We start from the raw sequence: 20896 nt of genomic DNA on the forward strand, positions 1-20896 counted from the left end.
TAAAGATATATATATAGTAGGACGTATATAAAATTGACATTATACAAATGTGTTGCACCATAATCATGATTAATACTAGCACTGGGGTATGTCGATAGGAGAATGAAGTGCAAGTTTATATAGGATGGTGCATTAAAATCATGCAAGCTATTGATTCTCTTTCTTAGAAACCATAGTCACAAATGGATACAAATGAATGGAGAAGGTTGATTAAGTCCATCATTCAAATGCTAGTAGTAAAAGAGAGTCATTCCCCTTCCATGCTATTGAACATTAATCATTCCATTGTATTTTTATATAGTATTGAGAATATATAAATTATAATATTTAAACATTATTTACAAAATTAATTTATAGATTTTATCTCTCTAGTTAATGAAAAAATATTAGCAAATAAATAAATAAATTATTTTCAAAAGTGAAAATTATATTTTTAATATTATTAACTATTTTTATATATTGAAATTCTCTTCTAAATATTATGAAATTTTGTACATAATGATTTATTTAAAATTAATGTTTAAAAATTATTAATAACATATATTTTGCCATAGCAATCCATGAAACTAAATTGGAACATCATATATTTTTACAAGTTTTTTAATTAGGCATAAGTGAAAAAATACATCATCCAATGGAAGAAAATAGGAAATTCTTTGGGTTTTCATATGTACAAAAAAATATTTTATAATTAGACACCATAAGCCTAGAATATGGTACGATGGGGTATCTATATTGTCAAATAAGCATTGAAATCTCCAACTAGTTGCATGTGGCTCAAACACATGATGTTGAGCATGTATGATTAGCATACCTTAGTCATGACAATTACAGTTAGAGTCTTTCTTAGATTTTTTGTTACTATATGTATTGTGGCTCCTAAATATCCCAAAATTGGACCTTTTTGTCTTCACCAAATCTTTACATTTTGTCAATATTTCTCTTACCTCTTAAGTATATTTTAGTTGTAGTTTCACTTACATAATCTTATGTTAACCTTCCATAGGATTGATGTCTATGTATCTTTTCAATCACATAAACCTTCCATACAACAAATGATTTACTATTATGATAATATGTTCAAACCTCAATATTCAAAAAATTTAAGCAGGGAAGAATAAAGACGAAATGTACATCTTTGCCCTCAACACTCTTTCATTTATGTTAAGACAATAGTGATGTATTCAAAACAAAAATTGTACTTAAAAGAATAAAATGAAACAACAAAGACAAAATGTCCCCTCTACACACTTTCATTAATTTCAATTTGTTTAAACAATAAAAGTGAGTATCTTAGACTAACATGTAATCAATTGAAACTTGTTCAGACCTTATCTATAAGAAAAAGATTAATAAAAATCAAATTGGTGTAGATAAATGTTGTGGTCTCACAACACACGCCCCATTCCTAGTCAGGAATGGGGACCCCCTATTTTTTCGAACTCCCGAACTCACAGTTCAAAAGTCGATGAAAGATGTTAGAGTCAAAAGGTTTTAAAAACATTTTTTAAAAATCAACAAAAACCCCAAAAAAGAAATTTAAATGAAAAAATGGAAAACTCGAAAAGGACTAAAAATTGAAAAAATCAAAAAAGTATAAAAATTATAAAAGTCATAAAAAAAATAATAAAATAAAATTATTTAAAAAATTTGCCACGCGTGTGCACGCATGGGAGGTGGCTCCGCGCACTCACTTTCAAACCCACGCGGGGCCGCGAGTAGCGGGGGTTGTAAAACCCCCTTGCTGCCCTGCAGACACTTGTCATTTTCACATTACGCTTCAAGAAACCCCAATTTTCTTTGCAAACCCTATGCTCACATTAAACAAGGTACGTTTGAAATGCGCCACCCGCATGCATGGCAATGTGACACCGCGCGTGGGTAAGGAATGCTCCGCCCACGCGCATGGTAATGTGGCGTCGCACGTAGGGAAAGGAATGTGTCGCCCGCACGCATGGCGATGTGGCACTGCATGCAAGGAAGGAATGCTCTGCCCACATGTATGGTAATGTGGTGCCACGCGCAGGGAAAGGAAAGCGCCGCCCACGCGCTTGGTAATGTGGCACCGCACAATGTTAAGACAGTGCCCCGTGCGCATGGTAATGTAGCACTGCGCAATGAAAAGATAGTGTCGCTCGCGTGCTTGGTAATGTGGCATTGGGTGCAGGGAAGGGCAGCATCGCCACGTGCATGATAACAAGAACTGCGCATGCCCATGGCGCCCCTATGGCTATAGCGTTGTGCACTTAATAAACATCACGCGCCCCACCATCAACACCGTGCGCGCCATGCGCCTGCTTTCAAACCCTCGTGCACCCAATTTTGCTTCCGCACACATTTGTAAAAATGAAAAAATGAAAATATAATAAAAATGCCCAAATTGGACATTTCATTTTTGTTTATTTAAATTCAAATTTTTTTTACGTTTTTTTTCTAAGTTTTATCATTGACCTAACAAGCATTTTTTCTTATGATGCGTAGGTGATCAAATGGTGTCCACATCTAGAGTAGCACCCAAACCCGTTGTATTCAAGTTCCAAGGCGTACCCTCGAAGTCGAGATTCCATGATGATTACGCAAAAATCAAACATACCGACTTGGGACACACGGATCTAGGAGAATTCCTCATAATCTATAACAAGCCCACCAAGAGATCAGCTCTAGTCTCCTCATTGATTCGTTATGGGTTGGTGAATGCAGCGTCACATCCCATATCAGTGCAGTCAGCAGAATTAATCATGGCCTTGGCACAGCATTTTGTTCCTGAAGAAAGGGTCGTTAAAAGCATCACAAGAGAGGTTGTGTTGGATCTTCGACCCAATAACATTGAGGGGGTCTTCCATCTCCCGAGAGCAGACCAGTTTGTTAGACTATCATATGAAGCAGTTGAGAGATGGTACAGGAAGCATCAGTAGGAGGCCACAAACATCATACAATCCTCTTACCTCATTGAGAAGCCTCCTCGAGGAAGAATAAAAGGCAAAGTAGACATAACTCGGGGATATGTGAAGGAAGACATTGGATATTCTATCATTCTCTTAAACAAAGTCATAGATCTACCTATAGTAGGCCATCTCAGCACTTTCATGGTCAACTTCATTGAGACCATCAAAGCAGCAAAGATACCACTGGATTGGGCCACCACACTAAGTGAGAACTTGTGTGAGCAATTGAGGACAATAAAGGACAAAAAGAAGTTTTACATGACTTCTTACATGGTATACCTACTAGTAGTGAGGGTGACAAACTACCTCATTTTGTACATGAGAGGCAGTATGCAGGATTCTAATGCCTGGCCAAACATAGTCTACCCTCAGTTGGTGAAGAAGAAACTCTCAGCACGGAGCAAATAGTACAGTATCATGAATGATGTGTTCATCTTTGCAATCATTCGATTCATTAAGGGGGATTATGAAAAGAGGTTATCCGATGAAGCCAAAGCACAAATTACAGTTCTTAGAGCCTACTTCATCCAGTTCAAGACATTCACATATCTGCGGATAGCTGGTGCCTCCATCAATCCTAAGAAGCTCCCGAGATATCCAAGTGACAAATTGGCGCTATTAGAGATTTCTTGGCAAATTGAGTTGGCATATGAGAAGATAAAAAGACAACAGAGACCTTGTTAGGCATGGCCATTGGTCATTGGACCATATCAGGTGAAGCGGAAGCAAGATATTTTGTCCTTTGAGTGGGAGTGGGAGAATTATCCCCTTGAAGAATACAACTCTCCTCGGCCCTATTTTGACAATGTTGGGAGAGTGGAGAGCCTGGCAGGAAAAGACTTTTACAATGAGGATGATGTTGAAGATCACTGGATGAATGCAACAAATGATTATGATGTCTGCATAAGGGACTATTGTAGGATGACTTTGTATCTAGCAGAGAAGGCGCTCCAGTTGAACATCCCGGAGGAGATAAGGCAATAGGATTTGAAGGAGTTACTGGACCCCCTGTTCAATGCAAACAAAATTGGTGAAAGACCCATTATGAACACTGAGGTTGACAGGGAAGAGGTTGATGATACTAATCATCAGGCGAGGCATGTCATCAAAATGACGAAGGATTGGATCAAGAAATCTTTTCCACTTTATCCAATTCCTAATACAATGATCTTTCATGCACATGCCTGCTCAGAAAGAGGTAGAGGGAAGAAAGTAACGATTCCTACCTTTGCGGCCCAGTCTCCTATCAGAGCAAAGATAGTGTACCAGCTTGATCACCTGGTTGGATATTATCAACCTCCTAAAAGGAAGGGAAAGAACAAAAGAAAGAGTGTTGAGATAATGGGTGTTGCACACATTGCATAATATTGTTATTTTATTATTTTATTTTTTATTATGTAATGTTGTACCTAGATGGACGTGCAACATGTAAAGATTCCCATGGAATATTCTTGATGAGTTGTATTGTAACATTGTGATAATGTTTCATGTAATTATTTAATATTGGGGAAAAGAATTAAATGCCCAATATTAAATGTGGGGTCAGTGGGTTAGGTAGCACATGGTTTTTAGCACATGGTTTATGTAATACCACTTAGTGGTTTTTGTGGGACTTGCTACTATATAAGTAGCCATAAGGGTAGTTGTTGTAGTGTGAGGGAAAAAGAGTGACAAGAAGAAGACAAAAGGCAAGAGTCAAGCGAGACAAGGCTTGACAGGTTAGCCAAGGGAGCATTTGTGAAGGTTGAAAGCATGGCATGGGATGTGTGGATTCATGCTTGTTCACATAGTTTGCTCGGTTGTGGCTATGGCCATGAAGGCTTCCATGGTTGTATGGCAATAGTATTTTTTGCTGAATAATACATGATGATGGATGCGTTTGGAGGCTGGGTTTTTTCCCTCAATGAGGGTTTCCCAGGGTATATATTGTGTCACATTTTGTGGGTATGTTGTTTATTCTCTTGCATGTGGATTTTAATTCTGTGTTTATTTCAAATCTATTATGGGTTATGTGGAAACGGTTATATTCTTTATTGCCAAGTTTCCTTACAAGTGGTATCAGAGCTATGGTTTTATTATTGTAACCCTAGATTGAATCCATGGGAATGCATGAGAGGATAAAAAAAGAAAAGGGCAAGATATATTAATGTTTTATTGCAGATCTGAGGGTTTTGGGTTTGCTGTTATGATGGGATGTTAAAAGATTTGGGCATGTGAAATTGTTGGAGAAAAGGATTTTTTCGAATGTTTCATTTAAATGAGGGTTTTGGGGGGTAGCTTGCAAAAATGACCTCCTGGGTAAAAACAGACCTCACCATTGGATCCGGGTCAACATTTCCATAAATTTTGATATATAATATGCCCTAGTTTGGCCATGTTTAGAGGAAATGAAAGAGTTTTTTAGTTTCAGCCCATGATGGCCGTCAAATTTAATCCCGTCGGAATTTTCGTCACTGAAAAAAATAAAAAATGAAAAATCATACTGAAAATTGTAAAAAGACTGTCTTAGTAAAATGGCCATAACTTTCTCTCAGAATATCAGATTTCAGAGTTCTTACAGGCATTGGAAAGCTAATTCAGAGCACTACAAGATGGTGTAGGTTTGGTTCTATGATTTTGAGATTTTGTCAGGTTTTAAGAGCCCTAAAGTCAGATGTTATTTATTTTGAGCACGGATTAGGGCATAACTTGGGGATACGGAGTCGGATTTTGGACTTCGAGTAGTCAAGGGAAAACTCTTGGAGAGCTCTACAAATTGGTTTAGATTTGGTGCAGGTTTGGCATGATTTATTTGTTGATATATTGATCTGAACAGTTTATAGATATATTTTGACTATGGTAACATTGTGAGTTTATGGCATTGGAAATTTAAGATTTGATGTCATTGTATACTCAGTTCATATTTCAGTTTGGTCTCATGATGATGTGGTTATCAGTGTTTGGTTTGGATATGCATGATGACTTGTTGGGTCTACAAGTTGTGCAGTGTTGTAAGCGGTCTATACTTACAGGTTGCATTTATAGCTTGGTTATGGGTTGTCTTTGCCCATTGATCTTTCATTATTGATGCATATTCAGATTGGTGGCTTGGATTTGGGTTGTCTATGCCCTGAGTCACACGATTTGCTAATTTTATCTTCATGTAGAAGGGATGAGATGTTGTTACCAGGTACAGTCATGGTGGAGGATTGTGGTTGACTATTTTATGCTGACAGGTTGGACACTTTCAGAGCCAGATGCTCAGTTCATGGATGTGATCATGGTGTCATGGATTTTGGCATGACATGATTGGTTATACAGGTACATCCTTGATGTTCATTAGCTTGGATTTCTGATTTAGTTATGGTGGTATATCTTCTTGGTTGAGGATCATGGTTATTTAGTTTTCTTTTGAGGAGCTCATGATGTGCACTTTTGAGTTCTTTGATGGTTTAATGCCTTGGTTGATTCTCATGGTTAGAGGATGTGTTTTCATCATGATGTCATGGATAGCTTGGATACATGGTTTAGTGGGAGCTTGTGACAGTGATGGGGTGACAGTGCAAGATTAGTTCCTGGTTTTGGTTTATATCTTCTTGGTTTGGAGAGGATGGATTTTATGATGCCATAGGTGACTTGGTACCACAGTTGAGTGGGAGTTGTTGGCATTGATATATTTATTGAGTGTTTGCAGATGTTGGAGGTTTGTTTTAGATCTTGTTGCTGCAGAAGCATCTTTGACATTTGCATGGTGCACTTGTTATGTTATCTTCATGGTGTTTGAAGATGGTTAGATCTTGAGGACTCATGGAGTTCTTGGTTATCTTCATGGTGTGTGGAGATGGTTCTTTCTGGTATGTGGAGATGGTTTTTCTTCATGGTGTGTGGAGATGGTTGCATCTTGAGGACTCACAGGGTTCTTGGCAAAGGTGTGGTTTATGCTTTTATTTGGCATGTTATCCTTGGTATGAGGATGGTTTCATTATTATGTCATGGTATACTCTTGATACACGTTTAGAGTTGTGACATGTTATGATATGTTCATATGGAGCATGTTATCTCTTTAGTTGAGATGGTAAGATCATGTTGTCATGTTTATGTTCCTGAGGCCATGGTTGGAACTTTGACATTGATCTTGGTTTAGTTTCTTGGTATTGAGTACACTGATCATAAGTTGAATACTTCATGATATTGCTATGTTGCATTTGGAGTTGGCATGGATTGATTGGTTACAAGTGCTCATGAATACTTAGAGACGTTGGTGACGCTGATTTCTCTTGGATTAGAGAAGTATTTGTTGGAAAAGTTGATGGTTTCAGCAGGAAGTCCGAGGGGCAGTCACCTGATATGGACTTGAGAGGAGATTTTTCTTAGATGAGTCTTGGTTGGAGACTTGGGTATCTTGATGAGCATTCTCATTCCCCACTCTTGGTCTACTCGGCAGTTTTCTACTTGAGAGGTATAGCCCATTATTTTTCTCTCAGTTACATTATATTTATGCTTGTCTTTCATGGATATGGATCTTGAGCTATGGTACATGAGTTAGTTCTGGAGGGTTCATTTGAGAGATGGTTTAGCATTGGTTATCTCCATGTGCATATGTTGTTATGCTGGTTGAGTTTGGGAGATGGTTTTATATTGGGCATATTCCTTGGATTACGAATGGTTATTCCTTGGTTTAGGAATGGTTTTATTGAGTTTGATCTTCTTGTGAGAGGCTTACATCCATGATTAGTTATATGGTATGGTTTGGGTGTTGTTGAGGCTTCTTTTTGGGGTTTTATGGAGGAGATCATACTTGCACAGTTTACATCTAGAGGTGTGTGTAGAAGGACATGATACAGGTTTGATTTGCATGGTTTCTCTGGTCTTGGTTATCTTCCTGGATGTTCAATTTTGCTTACATTGGATTTGAGATTGGTTAGAGATTGTGATCACTGGTTTGTGCTCATGTATGTCATGTGAGAGATGACATGGTTATTCCTTTATCTCTTTCCTCTGTTGGTTGTGGTGAACTTGGGAGAGCATTGGAGACTTGTTATGAGAGTTGTTCTTGCAGGATATTAGTTTATGTATTGCAGATGTCCTTGATACTACATGGATTCACTTCTTTGAGATGTGTTGAGTGGATTGGTTATAGATTTGACATTATCTTTTGCAGTGGGAGCTTCTTGGTATTTATGTGGCATGTATTGCTCTTGAGGCTTGTGATTGCAGGTTATAGATTGGATATGTTGGTGATATAAGATTCACTTGTTATACCTTTGAGGTATGGATAGTTGGATGGGTTTGGCACTTGTTGTGGGTGCTATTTCAGCTATGGATATTTTGACAACTACAGATACATGTGATTACCTTTGGATCAGGTTATTTGTGCTTGAAATTTCAATTGGTACAGGATTTTATGATCTTCTAATGCGACAAGTTGGGTGGTTTTCTCTTTGGATGACTTCTATGTATGTCCAGTGGAAGTGGCATAATAGGAGGTGAGATAATTCATGTTCGAGATGCTAGATACTTTGATTTTGTCGCGGGTACCAGGATGGAGCACTTGGTGTATTTTGATCCATGATGGTGGATGTGCTAGGAGGGATTGTTCCCTTGTTCATTTATGTGGCTACGAATTGACCCTATGCAATGTATACAACAAGTGGGAGATTGTTGAGATAATGGGTGTTGCACACATTGCATAATATTGTTATTTTATTATTTTATTTTTTATTATGTAATGTTGTACCTAGATGGACGTGCAACATGTAAAGATTCCCATGGAATATTCTTGATGAGTTGTATTGTAACATTGTGATAATGTTTCATGTAATTATTTAATATTGGGGAAAAGAATTAAATGCCCAATATTAAATGTGGGGTCAGTGGGTTAGGTAGCACATGGTTTTTAGCACATGGTTTATGTAATACCACTTAGTGGTTTTTGTGGGACTTGCTACTATATAAGCAGCCATAAGGGTAGTTGTTGTAGTGTGAGGGAAAAAGAGTGACAAGAAGAAGACAAAAGGCAAGAGTCAAGCGAGACAAGGCTTGACAGGTTAGCCAAGGGAGCATTTGTGAAGGTTGAAAGCATGGCATGGGATGTGTGGATTCATGCTTGTTCACATAGTTTGCTCGGTTGTGGCTATGGCCATGAAGGCTTCCATGGTTGTATGGCAATGGTATTTTTTGCTGAATAATACATGATGATGGATGCGTTTGGAGGCTGGGTTTTTTCCCTCAATGAGGGTTTCCCAGGGTATATATTGTGTCACATTTTGTGGGTATGTTGTTTATTCTCTTGCATGTGGATTTTAATTCTGTGTTTATTTCAAATCTATTATGGGTTATGTGGAAACGGTTATATTCTTTATTGCCAAGTTTCCTTACAAAGAGGACCTCCCCTAAGAGGATTCAAGCAGAACAAGCTGAAGAATAGGCGCCTCCCTAGCAGCAAGAACAGAGTGCACAAGGGTCCAAGGATATTAGAGCTACTTAAGTCCAAGATGAACCTCAATTGCCTCCTGTTGTACCTGGCCAACCAAAAGAGGGAGTGATTCTGCAAGTCTCCATTCGTCTTGCGCAAGAAGAGTCAGCTTCTCCTTCTACCTCCAAGAAACAAAAGAAGAGGATTAAGATCCAGATGAAAAAGAGACAAAGGATCAACAGAAGATCGGTGCCTTCCCCATCTATTCTTGAAAGCATTCCGAAGGGAGACGAAGAGGAAGAAGAAGAAGAATCAGAAGAGGACCAGGAACAAGTGCCCCTACAAGGAAGAACTCGGCTAGCAAGAGTCGCAAAATTACAAAGGAGAAAGAGTGCCACGGGTACCTCGCCATCCACCCAAGCAAAACCCTTAGAACTCTCTTCCTTGAAAGATGAAGTACAACAGTCGGTGGATGAGCAGAGTGAAGAGGGCAATGGCATTTTTTCAATGTCAGATTTTGATTTTATGCCCGTGGGTACAAAATTGATTGGGGATAAGATCAGGGACACCCCTACAGGTGAACCTCAACAGGAAGAATGGACGCAGATGCCGCCAGATACACAGGGTTCTAATCTTACTCCCCCATCTCCACCACAAATTATGGTGGTAGATAAGGGTTCAATTACTCCTCCACCTCCGAGTTTAGAAGAAGAACAGGTTCAGAAGGAACCATCACAAGAAGAGAGACCAGAACAAATGGCAATTAGTGAAGTGTCAGAAGGACAAATGGTGGAATATTCCCAACCACCTTCCCAAGATACTAAGGTTCAAGCTACAGGGTCTACTAAGACTGAGGCAATAGAGGAGCCCTCCCAACAAGAGACAACTCCGAGCAGGAGCGATAAAGGGAAGGAAGTTGTAGAACATACCCCTTCGTCATCAAGAGCCAGGTCCTCAGCAGGACGCATCCCTAGGTGGATCCAAAAGGAAATAACGAGGAGTACTAAGCCTCAATTTCGTGCTTCAAAAGAAGACATTTGTGACATTACAAAGATCTTAAATAAACTTGAGTTTCCATCACACGAGGCAACATCGTTGGCATTTGTCACCAGCACACGAAACCAAGAATTGTTTGCACAAGTGGCTATCCCTCCTGAAGACACAGATGCGAAAGGCCTTGGTCTTGAGGATTATGAACTGAAGGATGTTATGTTGGGGAGGCCTACACAGGATTCAGCCTGATTGATGATGACCTTGGGAGTCAAAGAGGTCCTTAAGCACATGGAATAGGATGAGGCCAAACTTCAAGCACTTCAAAGGTAGGTCAAGATCTTAAAGGGATATCTAGCCGAAGTAGTTGGTTCTCTTGATCTCGATCACTGAGAGCAGACTTTGAATATTGTTCTTAGAGAAGGGGGAGCGGTGCACATTGATCCATTTTTGAAAGCCTATTAGCAGTGGCGGGAAAGTTTTGAGGAGAAAGGTATCTTGATCATCACAGGGAATTTGAAGTTACTACATGCTACACAAGAGAATGTGAATAAGATCGTAGCAATTTTGAAGCAGGACTTCAGTATTATGGATGAAGAACGGGCCTAGAGTAAGGATTTACAAACTCTGCAAGTCATAAAGGGCCAAAGATACTGGGTTTTGATTGATGTATGTATCAAAGAAGAATTAAATATGATTGATGACTAGATAGAAAAGATAGCATATAGCAATAAAGTAATGGGAACATTACATGAGGAGATTCATCGGCTCAAGGACCAAGCCCGAGAGCAAATTTTGGAAGCAGAGAGACACTACAGTGATGCATGCTTGGATATTTTTGAAGATGAGGAATGAGAAAAGTTGTTACCTGTAGAGATAGTAGTGGAGAATTTTAGGAAGATTTTTATGGAAGTTGTTGATGATGAGGATATCTGACAAGCCTTTAGAACTAAAGAAGCATTGTTAGAATTGGATACCAAACTTGAGGATTTTGCTAATACCCGAATTGAGGTAGACAATTACAGACAAAAGGTCAAAGACAAATATAAGGCTTTGGATTTACCGAATGCGGCCAAAATTACTAAGATGAAAGAGAAATTCAAGGGCAAACATCCAAACATAACTTTGGGATGAAGAAGAACAAAACCCAGATGCCAGAATTTCAATTTTGACACTCAATAAAATTTTGAGATTTTGACCCTATCTAGGTCCACAGCTCTGTAGGTGCACAGGTTCGTAGGTACACAGGTCTGCAGCTCTGCAATTTAGAGGTGCACTGACAGTTAGCTACTTGTTCCAAAAATAACACTTTCCATGCATTAGGAACTCATTCTGACGGTAGTTTAACTTTGACACACACCTAGTGAAGGACCAGCTTCTAATTTTGGCACCTCTAAACACTCCTACTTCGACTGAAAGCTTTCCTCCTCTTTCTTCTCTTTTAATTTTTTTTGTTTTTGACATGTAAATGCTCATGCATCCAATTAATGGATAAAATATGGATGGAGTCTTACTAAGCACTAGATCTGTATATATTTAGTTTTTTTTTAATGTTTAAAAGCCATTTTATTGCATGAAGATATCTCTCACTCTCAACACAAATTAAGGAGATGATTTCTTATAAATACCCTATTGTAATATGTAACAAGGGTTGTCGTTATTATGCAATAAAATTATGTTTTTGGTGCTAGCATTTGGAGTGTAGTGATTCTTGCCTGAATGTGTCATTGTTTTGCGAATTTTGTTCATGGAATTATGATTGAGCCAAAGGTTTATTGCATTGTTTTTGGTTGTGTGATCTTTTAGTTCTAGTGTTTGCTACAAATTTATAAATTTCGCTGACGTATCGAGCTCGAGAAGAAATCACTAAATTGTGCCTGCATAACTCTTTGTCTCGCATGAGCGCGCTTTCTGTGGCCTTGTGATTTGGTGAAGAGTGAAACATCATTTGGTTATTGAAATTTCCCATCGACAATTGCATCAATGGAATCTAGGAAGTGATCTCCTATTTTCATTGGTTACCTACCGATCTCTTTGAAAGCTTAACTCACAGTGTGTTGTTTTCTATAGCTTATGTCCGTTAGGATTTCAATTTCATGTTATTTGCTTTTAGTTTCATGTTATTTGCTTTCAAGTTTTGTTATTTTCTTTGCTAACCCTTTTTTAGAATAAGAACTCATATTAGTTGCATTGTTAGATTGCATTCATAACAAACATAAAATACAAAAATATAGTTTTCTTTTAGTGGTATTTTTGGAACATTGTGTAGATTCTACATTTTGTCCAAAATCAAAATGAACCAGCAAAAGCCTCCTCGTGAACATTCACATTTATCTTCAACTGGGTGGGTTCCAGTAGGTTGCAAGATCACTCAGAACCTTGGAGTTGATTCACAAGATCAACTTTTCAAGAGAGGAGTTTGCAAGAATTCCTACCGTTTAGCATCGTGTCAAACGACAACTCAACAATGAATAACATGAATAATAATAATAATAAATAGGTACCTAAATGAAGGAATGTTTAGTTGGTTGGCTTAATAGCGAAAGCAACCTAAGTTCAATGTATAAGGGAAGAACAATGGTTGCAATGAAGACCTTGCTCAAATTTCCCCAAACAAACATTTGGGCCAAACCCACTATGATATTGTGCTCATGATGATGCAGGCCAGAATGCAATTATGTAAGGGATATAGTGCCCCCAATCTTTCATTCATCCTTAGCCCTAAAATTGTATAACAAGACCGAACCACTAAATGCAATCAGACGTAGTTGGTATAGGGACTAGGGACAAGTCTTGGAAATCGGGCCCTAAAAAGAAGTATTTTCCTATGCGACAGATGTGCATGGCTGAAACCTTGAGTAAATACAAATGCTTCTGAATTTGTGAACATTGAACTGTGATAAAGGATGGATATCAATTTATACACATGAAATTATGCAAGGTTAAATTTGAGAGAAATGTTTTCATGACAACTTGATAAATGCATACTTGTGGTGATATGAAAATGGAATGATTTATCATAGCTCAGGGCTTAACAACTAAATAGCCATCAGCTATGGTAGAAACCCAACCAAAAAGGATGTTGCAGACATTGAGAACATTCCAATGCCTGAAAATAAAACATCTCCCCAGAAGAGTCGCTAGGGCCGCAAAACAACCAATGAGAGTTGTTGTAACCACACTATGCCCAGTGGCACCTTATTGCCTCTCAACTCCTATTTACTGTAGGGCATAAGAATGGTGATGAATGACCTAGGATTGAATCTATACCATCCAAACCAAAGAAAAAAATATGCCCACGCAATGTGCCCGATTTTCACTCCTAATCAAACTGCCCGATTTGTGGGCCTTCCCCAAGACCTTCACTTTTTCCAACCTGGCGAACAACTTGGCCTTGGGAAAAATTGTTGACACTTGAATTGAAGAGAGCGAAATTGATATTGCTCGCATCGTCCTAGTCGTCTGGCGACCATACCCATTATGAAACGACGAGTAAATGAATCTGGTTAAGGCTGAGTCACAGATCAGGTAGGCTATGAATGGCGTGCACTCAATAATGGATCCTAAAATTTCCTGTTGCAACTATGGAGAAGGCCCACTGGTATAGGAAATATATGTAGTTGCAGTTCAAATTTGATTTGATCGAAGATTTTATTCGTAGTTTGATTTGGATTTGATCAGATATTTGATTTGATTGAAATATATTTGATTTGATTTGAATATCACAACTCATCATAACAAATCAAGCAAATCATTGAATGTTAAGTAGTTTGCAACATTCAATGGTAAACGATTTCTGGCATCGGACAGGTTTGGGGCGAACTCCCCACCTATAATAGCCTATCGGCTAATTATATAGTTTGAAAACAATTTTCATTTTTTATGTCTAATTAAGATTTTTATAAGATTTTTTTATTTTTATATTATATATATATATATATATAAACTTATTTTCATTTGTAATATATATTTTTAAAAAATTATAATACAAATAAAAAATTATAAATGTAGTTTGATATCATCTAGAAACTCACATAATATTATACAAGCTTTTAAGTTGAAAGTAGGTTTAAGGTTTAAAATTAGAAATTTCAATGAATAAATGTGTTGTGACCAATATCTATTATTATATAATTACACAATTTATTGTAAGTTGTTTCAAAAAAACATGTTAATAATTTAGAGATTTAATAATAAAATTTAATATACTCTTAATATAATATATAAATGATAATTTATTAATATCTAGCTAATTATTGAAGTAAAGAGACAATTATGAATTACTTATAATAGAACTAAAAATAGGGTGGGTATAATACCATAAAGAACAACAATCCATATGTAAATGAGAGGCATAAATATTTTATTTATTTGTGTTCACTATTTTATCGTAAATAGTTCAGTTTGAGATTGAAGATGAGTTCCCTCATGGCATTATATTAGGACGGGGATGTATTTTGTAGTGGAGATTGAAAGATATTTGAAATACTCTACCACTAAGTATTGAATTGGAACAGAAAATATTTCATGATCGTCCTTAAAGCTAAAAAAACTTCAATACAAGTTTGCAAAATGCACACAGAATCTATCCAAAGGAATCCCAACATCGTAATATTCATATTTGGTATCAGAAAAATGCATATGATAGATTTAAAATCAAAATTTACTACTATATTTTGAAAGATTAATATAAATCAGAAACCTAAAAACACATAAACCCTAAATTCACATGTGAAATCAATTTACAAACCTTACTATGAAGAAAAGAAGGCAAACTCATAATTTCAAAATCACTAAGTAGAATGAAAGCACACATTAGCCATAAGACATGGACATGATGCCCTATATTTTTAAACATGCAATCTGTTCAATCCCCCAAGCTTAAGTAAAGAGGAATATACACAATAAGTTTAAAACTATTAGAAATTAATACTCCCTCTTCCACATCACCGTGTTGTTATAACTGAACTACAGATCGTGTCACATATTTCCTTCAATATTGGTAACAAATAGAAACGTCTTCCTCTGGACTAGGTCATACATCATTGTAGTCATCCACATACCTTCAATTCAAAACATTCCTTTTACAGTGTAGAGTTGTTGAGAGTCTATAAATTATAGGTAAAACTACAACAGATGTATCTCAATCATAGATAGTTATGAGTTAATAAAATAAATTCTATTTTTTTTCTATATGAAGAAAACATAAATAAACTGAAGAGAAAAGAAAAACAACACAAAACATATTGAAAGAGATAGATATTGTTTATTGATAGATTATTGCACTGTAATTACCTCTTTATATATAGAGACTTTTACATTTTCTAGAACCAAGAAAATGTCAACTGACTTCATGTGTGGAGAAGGTAAAGATGACAAAATTGCAAGTTTGCTTAGTCACCAATTAATAGACTGGAAGATGTCAATAACAACTTGTTGTTTAGTTGTAACAAACAACGATAATTACTCATTCAATGGTGGAATTATTCGAACACCTTCCCGTAATTTCTACCACTAATGCATCTTTAAGTGGGAGAAATTATTACAAGAGTGAATTCAAACATCAACCTCTTTGAGATATAGCAAGGTTCTAAACTTGAGAAATTTGATAATAGATAATGCTTTGGGAAATATATCTGCAATTTGATCTTCAGTGCCACAAAAGTGTAGGTCCACTACTTCACTCTCCATTAAGTCACAGACGAAGTGATGATGAACTTCAATGTGTTTGGGCCTGGCATGGTGTACAAGATTCTTTGCAATTTTCAAAACAAAACAAAGTGGGAAATCTCTAAGAATCATAAGAACAGATAGAGGAACTAAATATATGAATAAGGGGTTCTTGGGATTTTGTAAACAAAATGGCATAAAAAAATAATCAACTATTTATTACTCACCACAACAAAATGGGGTTGCAGAAAAATAGAATAGGACTATAATGGAAATAGCTAGGTGTATGATTCATTCTAGAAATATAGAAGTCAATCTATGGGCTAAAGCAATTCATACTGCAATTTACATTCTCAATAGAACTCCTACAAAGATTATTATGAATATAACCCCTAAAGAGGCTTGGAGTGGAAGAAAGCCTATTGTGTCTCATTCCATATTTTTGGTTGTACTACTTATGCTCACATTCCTGATGAAAAGAGGAGTAAATTAGAAAGAAAAAATGAGAAGTACATAATGGTGGGATATAGTGAAGAGTCAAAAGGTTATAGGCTATATAATCCTCATACAGGGGAGATTCATGTTAAAAGAAATGTTTGTTTGATGAAGATATTGAAAGTAATAAATCTCCCATATTTTCTCATTTTCCAATTTTGCTTGAAGAAGATAAATCTATTGGCACTATTGATTCATATCAAAATATGACATCTCTTCCAGAAGGAGCAGTTATGCAAGTTGAAGATTCAAGTAGCAGCGATGATGAGGACACAAGGAAGACAAGGAAGACTTGAAGCATTCAAGAAGCCTATCAAGACAACCCTAAGATCTTTGCTAACCATGCTCTTATGGCTAAAGTGATGCACGTTGAGACTCCAAGCACATTTGAGGAAGCTAAAGGAAAAGATGAATGGAAAGAAGATATGCAAGACGAGTACAACTCCTTGATGAAGAATGATATTTGGGAATTGACAACACTTCTAGAAGGAAAGAATTTGGTTAGATGCAAATGGACCTACAAAACAAAGTTCACATTAGATGGAGCCATTGAGAGATACAAGGCAAGATTAGTGGCTCGTGGTTTCTCACAAGAAGAAGGTATTGACTACACTAGGACATTTGCTCCAATTGCTAAAATGACTTCAATTCCTACCATTATTTCTTTGGCTGCAAAGTGTGGATGGAAAATGTTCCAAGTGGATGTAAAAAGTACTTTTTTGTATGGTGACTTAAAAGAAGAGATTTACATGTAACAATCACTAGGATTTGTTAAAGATGGTGAAGAACATCTAGTATGTAGATTGAGAAGATCACTATATGGTCTTAAATAGGCTCCAAGGGTGTGGTACTCCAAAATAAATGAATTCTTTGTAACATATGTATCTCAATCACAGATAGTTATGAGTTAATAAAATTAATTCTTTTTTTTTTGGTTCTACTCATATTCTAGTTTTCTTTGTTTTCTATTTTTTAACAAAAACTAATAAGTCTAGTAGATGACCTTTGTAACCTCTTGAACAACTGTTAAAGTGAGTTGCAAGTAAAATTTTATATATATTTTTTTCTTTTGTTATGGGTGAATGTTGTCACCTAAATCAATGTTAGGATCCAAGGCAACAAAGCACATATCGCTTGCATGGAGAGAAAACATGCAAAGAGCCAACACACACTAGCTATTAAGATTAGTTGTTAAGGTCATCTGAAAAACAATAGCCCCAAGATGGTCACTTTGATTTTCCCTCCTCTTGCATAGAAACCTGGGAAAGCCTCCAAAATGCCCAATACAAATGTGACACCATTTGTATTATAACAATAACCCTTAAAAATAAATCATCTTTTTCTAAGATACATAGGAAATAAACATAGGAGCAGGAAAATGAAAAAAATGTCATTGGTTGTGGGAAAGAAGATTAATCACAGTTTATGTTGTGGACCTAGGAACTAATAAGTTAGTAACAATTGGGAAATTATCTCTAAATTTGAAGTTACCTTTAATCGTAATAGCTTAAAATCATTTGTTAAATAATTGTATAACTTTCTAAATTACACATACAATCTACCATTATAAAGAGAAAGTATTATTAAAAATTTTGAGGAAGCTAAAGCATTGTTAATTCATTACCTTGAAAAGTGTTATTAGTAGTATCTTTTAAAACATTTGAATAATTCATTTTATCTGCTAGTCCTACTGAGTGACAATTGTTGTTAGCATCTACCATGATATTTTGTGAAAAGTCCAAAGTGTAGGTGTCTTTATGCATGCTTATGCATCTTGCACTCTCTTTTGAAACGTGGCCAATGGTAATTATGAGTGTTTACATTGTTTCCTAGTCTAGATCTATTGTTACCCACATTTCTAGTTTCTTCTACATTCTATTGATCATGAGAATTTATTGTTCCAGTTCTCAGATGTTTCTAGTTTCCTAGTCTAGATCTATTGTTACCCACATTTCTAGTTTCTTCTACATTCTGATATGAGAAAACAACTAATATCAGATGTTTTCTAGGCACCACAATTCTCATCTTTAATAGTCCAAATAAACTTATACATGATTGTTATTTAGGTTTTGGACTATAGAATTTAAGTTTGTCCCTTTATGTTAGATCTAGTTGCAAGAGGCTTGGTAAATATGTATCCAAAGTGTAGAAGCACACACAAATCATCTTACATTTTTGATTAGATGTCTTAGTGTTACACTTTCATGGATGTAATGATCGCAAGATGTGCACAAACACCTTGTGGAATTTGATTATTTCTGGATAAGCACAAAATGCTTTCATTGACAAGTCCTTGGAGGTGTTTAAGAAAATGCAGTTAGGTGTAAAGTGAAATTATGGAACTAAATTGTTGGCATCGTTGCTTGCTATTCTTAAAAAATCATGCTCTGAAAAATATGTAGGTATTGGCACCTTGAAGTTTGTTTGCATTGATCTCATAAAACCTTGTGGTTATTGCAAGACTAATTTTTTGTTCATATTAATCTCATTAGATCTTGTGGCCATTGTATAATACATTCAACTGTGCTAGACAATGTGATGTTAAGAGCATTGTAGAAAAAATTTTAACAGTTATCTTAGCAATGTGTCTTATGAAATGTACCTAGGAATTAACTTTATATTTATGCCTAGACAATAACATTAATGTTTGATGACATTATTTTTAAAATGACATTGCAAGATCCTTTAAATTTTCGGCATTGATATTATTAGACCTTGTGCATTGCAGGATGTGTCATTGGAATCTTCTTTTGTAATGCATGTTATCATCCATCAATAAAAGCTTGTTCCTATATTTCTTATAAAAGGCATAGCTCGGATTCAGTTATAATTCTTGAGCAAATTAGGGATTCAATTCCTCAAAGCTTCCTTAGTTGGCCCCTAAAATCAATTCATTTATGGGTTATAGTGGTCAAGATAACAATAATATGTACATGGGATAGTATAATTTATCTTTCTAAGGGCATAGCTTGAAACATAAGTGCACACCCTCAGTAGGCTATCTCTCACAATGCTAGCCATCATGGATAGATGATCTGTTGGACATGCTTTGTGAGATACCAGTAAAGAAGAGTGTCCATCATAGGTGATCAATGAGCGATTCACTTACATTTATGGAAGCCCACACAAATTCTAATCCAACAGAGGAAATTGCAGAGGAAGATGAGTTTGTAGAAGTGCAACATGTATACCTTCCAAAGCATCTCAGGACTTTGATAGATTGGATGAGCAATGACTTATGTCCATGTTTAGTGATGTTGAGCCTTTCAACAGAAGTAATTCAAACCAATCCTCTTATCCTCATAATCATCATACATCTACTCTAGATAATAGATGTTCAGACAAACAAGCAACCTATGAGAATCCCTCCACTCTGTCTGATCACAATAGAATTAATGAGCCTTTAGTGGAAGAGAAAGTAATGAATATATATGGCCAATTCAAAAGTGCACTAGAAGTTCAAAGTATTAACAAAAGTGAGAAACCACTCCAGACCACCAAGATTGAGATGTCCTCATCATCGTTAGCAATGGAACTTGACCCAAACATTGATCCAAAATGGGTCAAGATGTAAGCATTCTCCAATTTACATCTTAAATCATAAGCCCTGAAATACAAATTCTTAGAATCACTTGAATGGTATTAATCTATAGGTGTCTTGTTATTGGGTTTTCCCTTCCTCTTCTTATAAGGTTTTTCTTATTTTCCAAGATTTTAGCAAATAAGCAATCTGCACAAAGATCTAGAGTAAGAAAGCTTCAATACATTTCATAACTTGAAAGAAACATCAATGCGCTACAGATTTAAAATGCATTATGTTGGCAATGTAGTAGGTGAAACTCTATTTGGATTTCAATAGTAGATGACCAGTGCCTTATTTTAATTTTTCTCAAAATTTTCTGTAATATGAATGCAGATAGGAGTACCAACACTTTTGCCTCAAGTGACATTTCTAGATCATAAAAGAGACATTTTGATCCAAGCTTTCCAAAGCATGAGGAGAAAATATAGACATGGAATGAAATTGCAGGGGCTTTGAAGACTAAATAATTATGGCCAGATGCCCAACAGTACCATGGATGCATGGCATCTTTAATATAAAATCTGTTGTATATTCTAGAAACCATTTGATGGTTGAGAAATTGAAATGATCCATTTACATTGCCATCAATAGAAAAAACCAACTTGGACTCTTTGATGGCGCATACTTCTAGTTGGAACACACTCAGCCTTTACTTAAAAGTCAAACCTCATCCTTTTCTTTACCATGTGTGTCTTCTTTTCATTTGTGGCTTGTGTCAAGGTCAAAGGATTGCTTTAAACTATTTATGATTGACTAATAAATTAACAACAACTTTCTGGTATAAGACAACTTGCAACCTAAGAGGTGAAGCCCAATTAG

General features: G+C 36.2%; 1 pseudogene; it reads left to right on the plus strand.

Annotated features, from left to right (window-relative positions):
* The first annotated feature begins 9999 nt into the window (after nucleotides 1-9999).
* LOC149551765 (uncharacterized) lies at nucleotides 10000-20301 on the plus strand (annotated as a pseudogene).
* The last annotated feature ends 595 nt before the right edge of the window (nucleotides 20302-20896 follow it).

The sequence above is a fragment of the Cupressus sempervirens genome, chromosome 6 (genome assembly GCF_028749045.1).
Source record: "Cupressus sempervirens isolate cs-2001-9-10 chromosome 6, ASM2874904v1, whole genome shotgun sequence".
Classification (NCBI taxonomy): domain Eukaryota; kingdom Viridiplantae; phylum Streptophyta; class Pinopsida; order Cupressales; family Cupressaceae; genus Cupressus; species Cupressus sempervirens.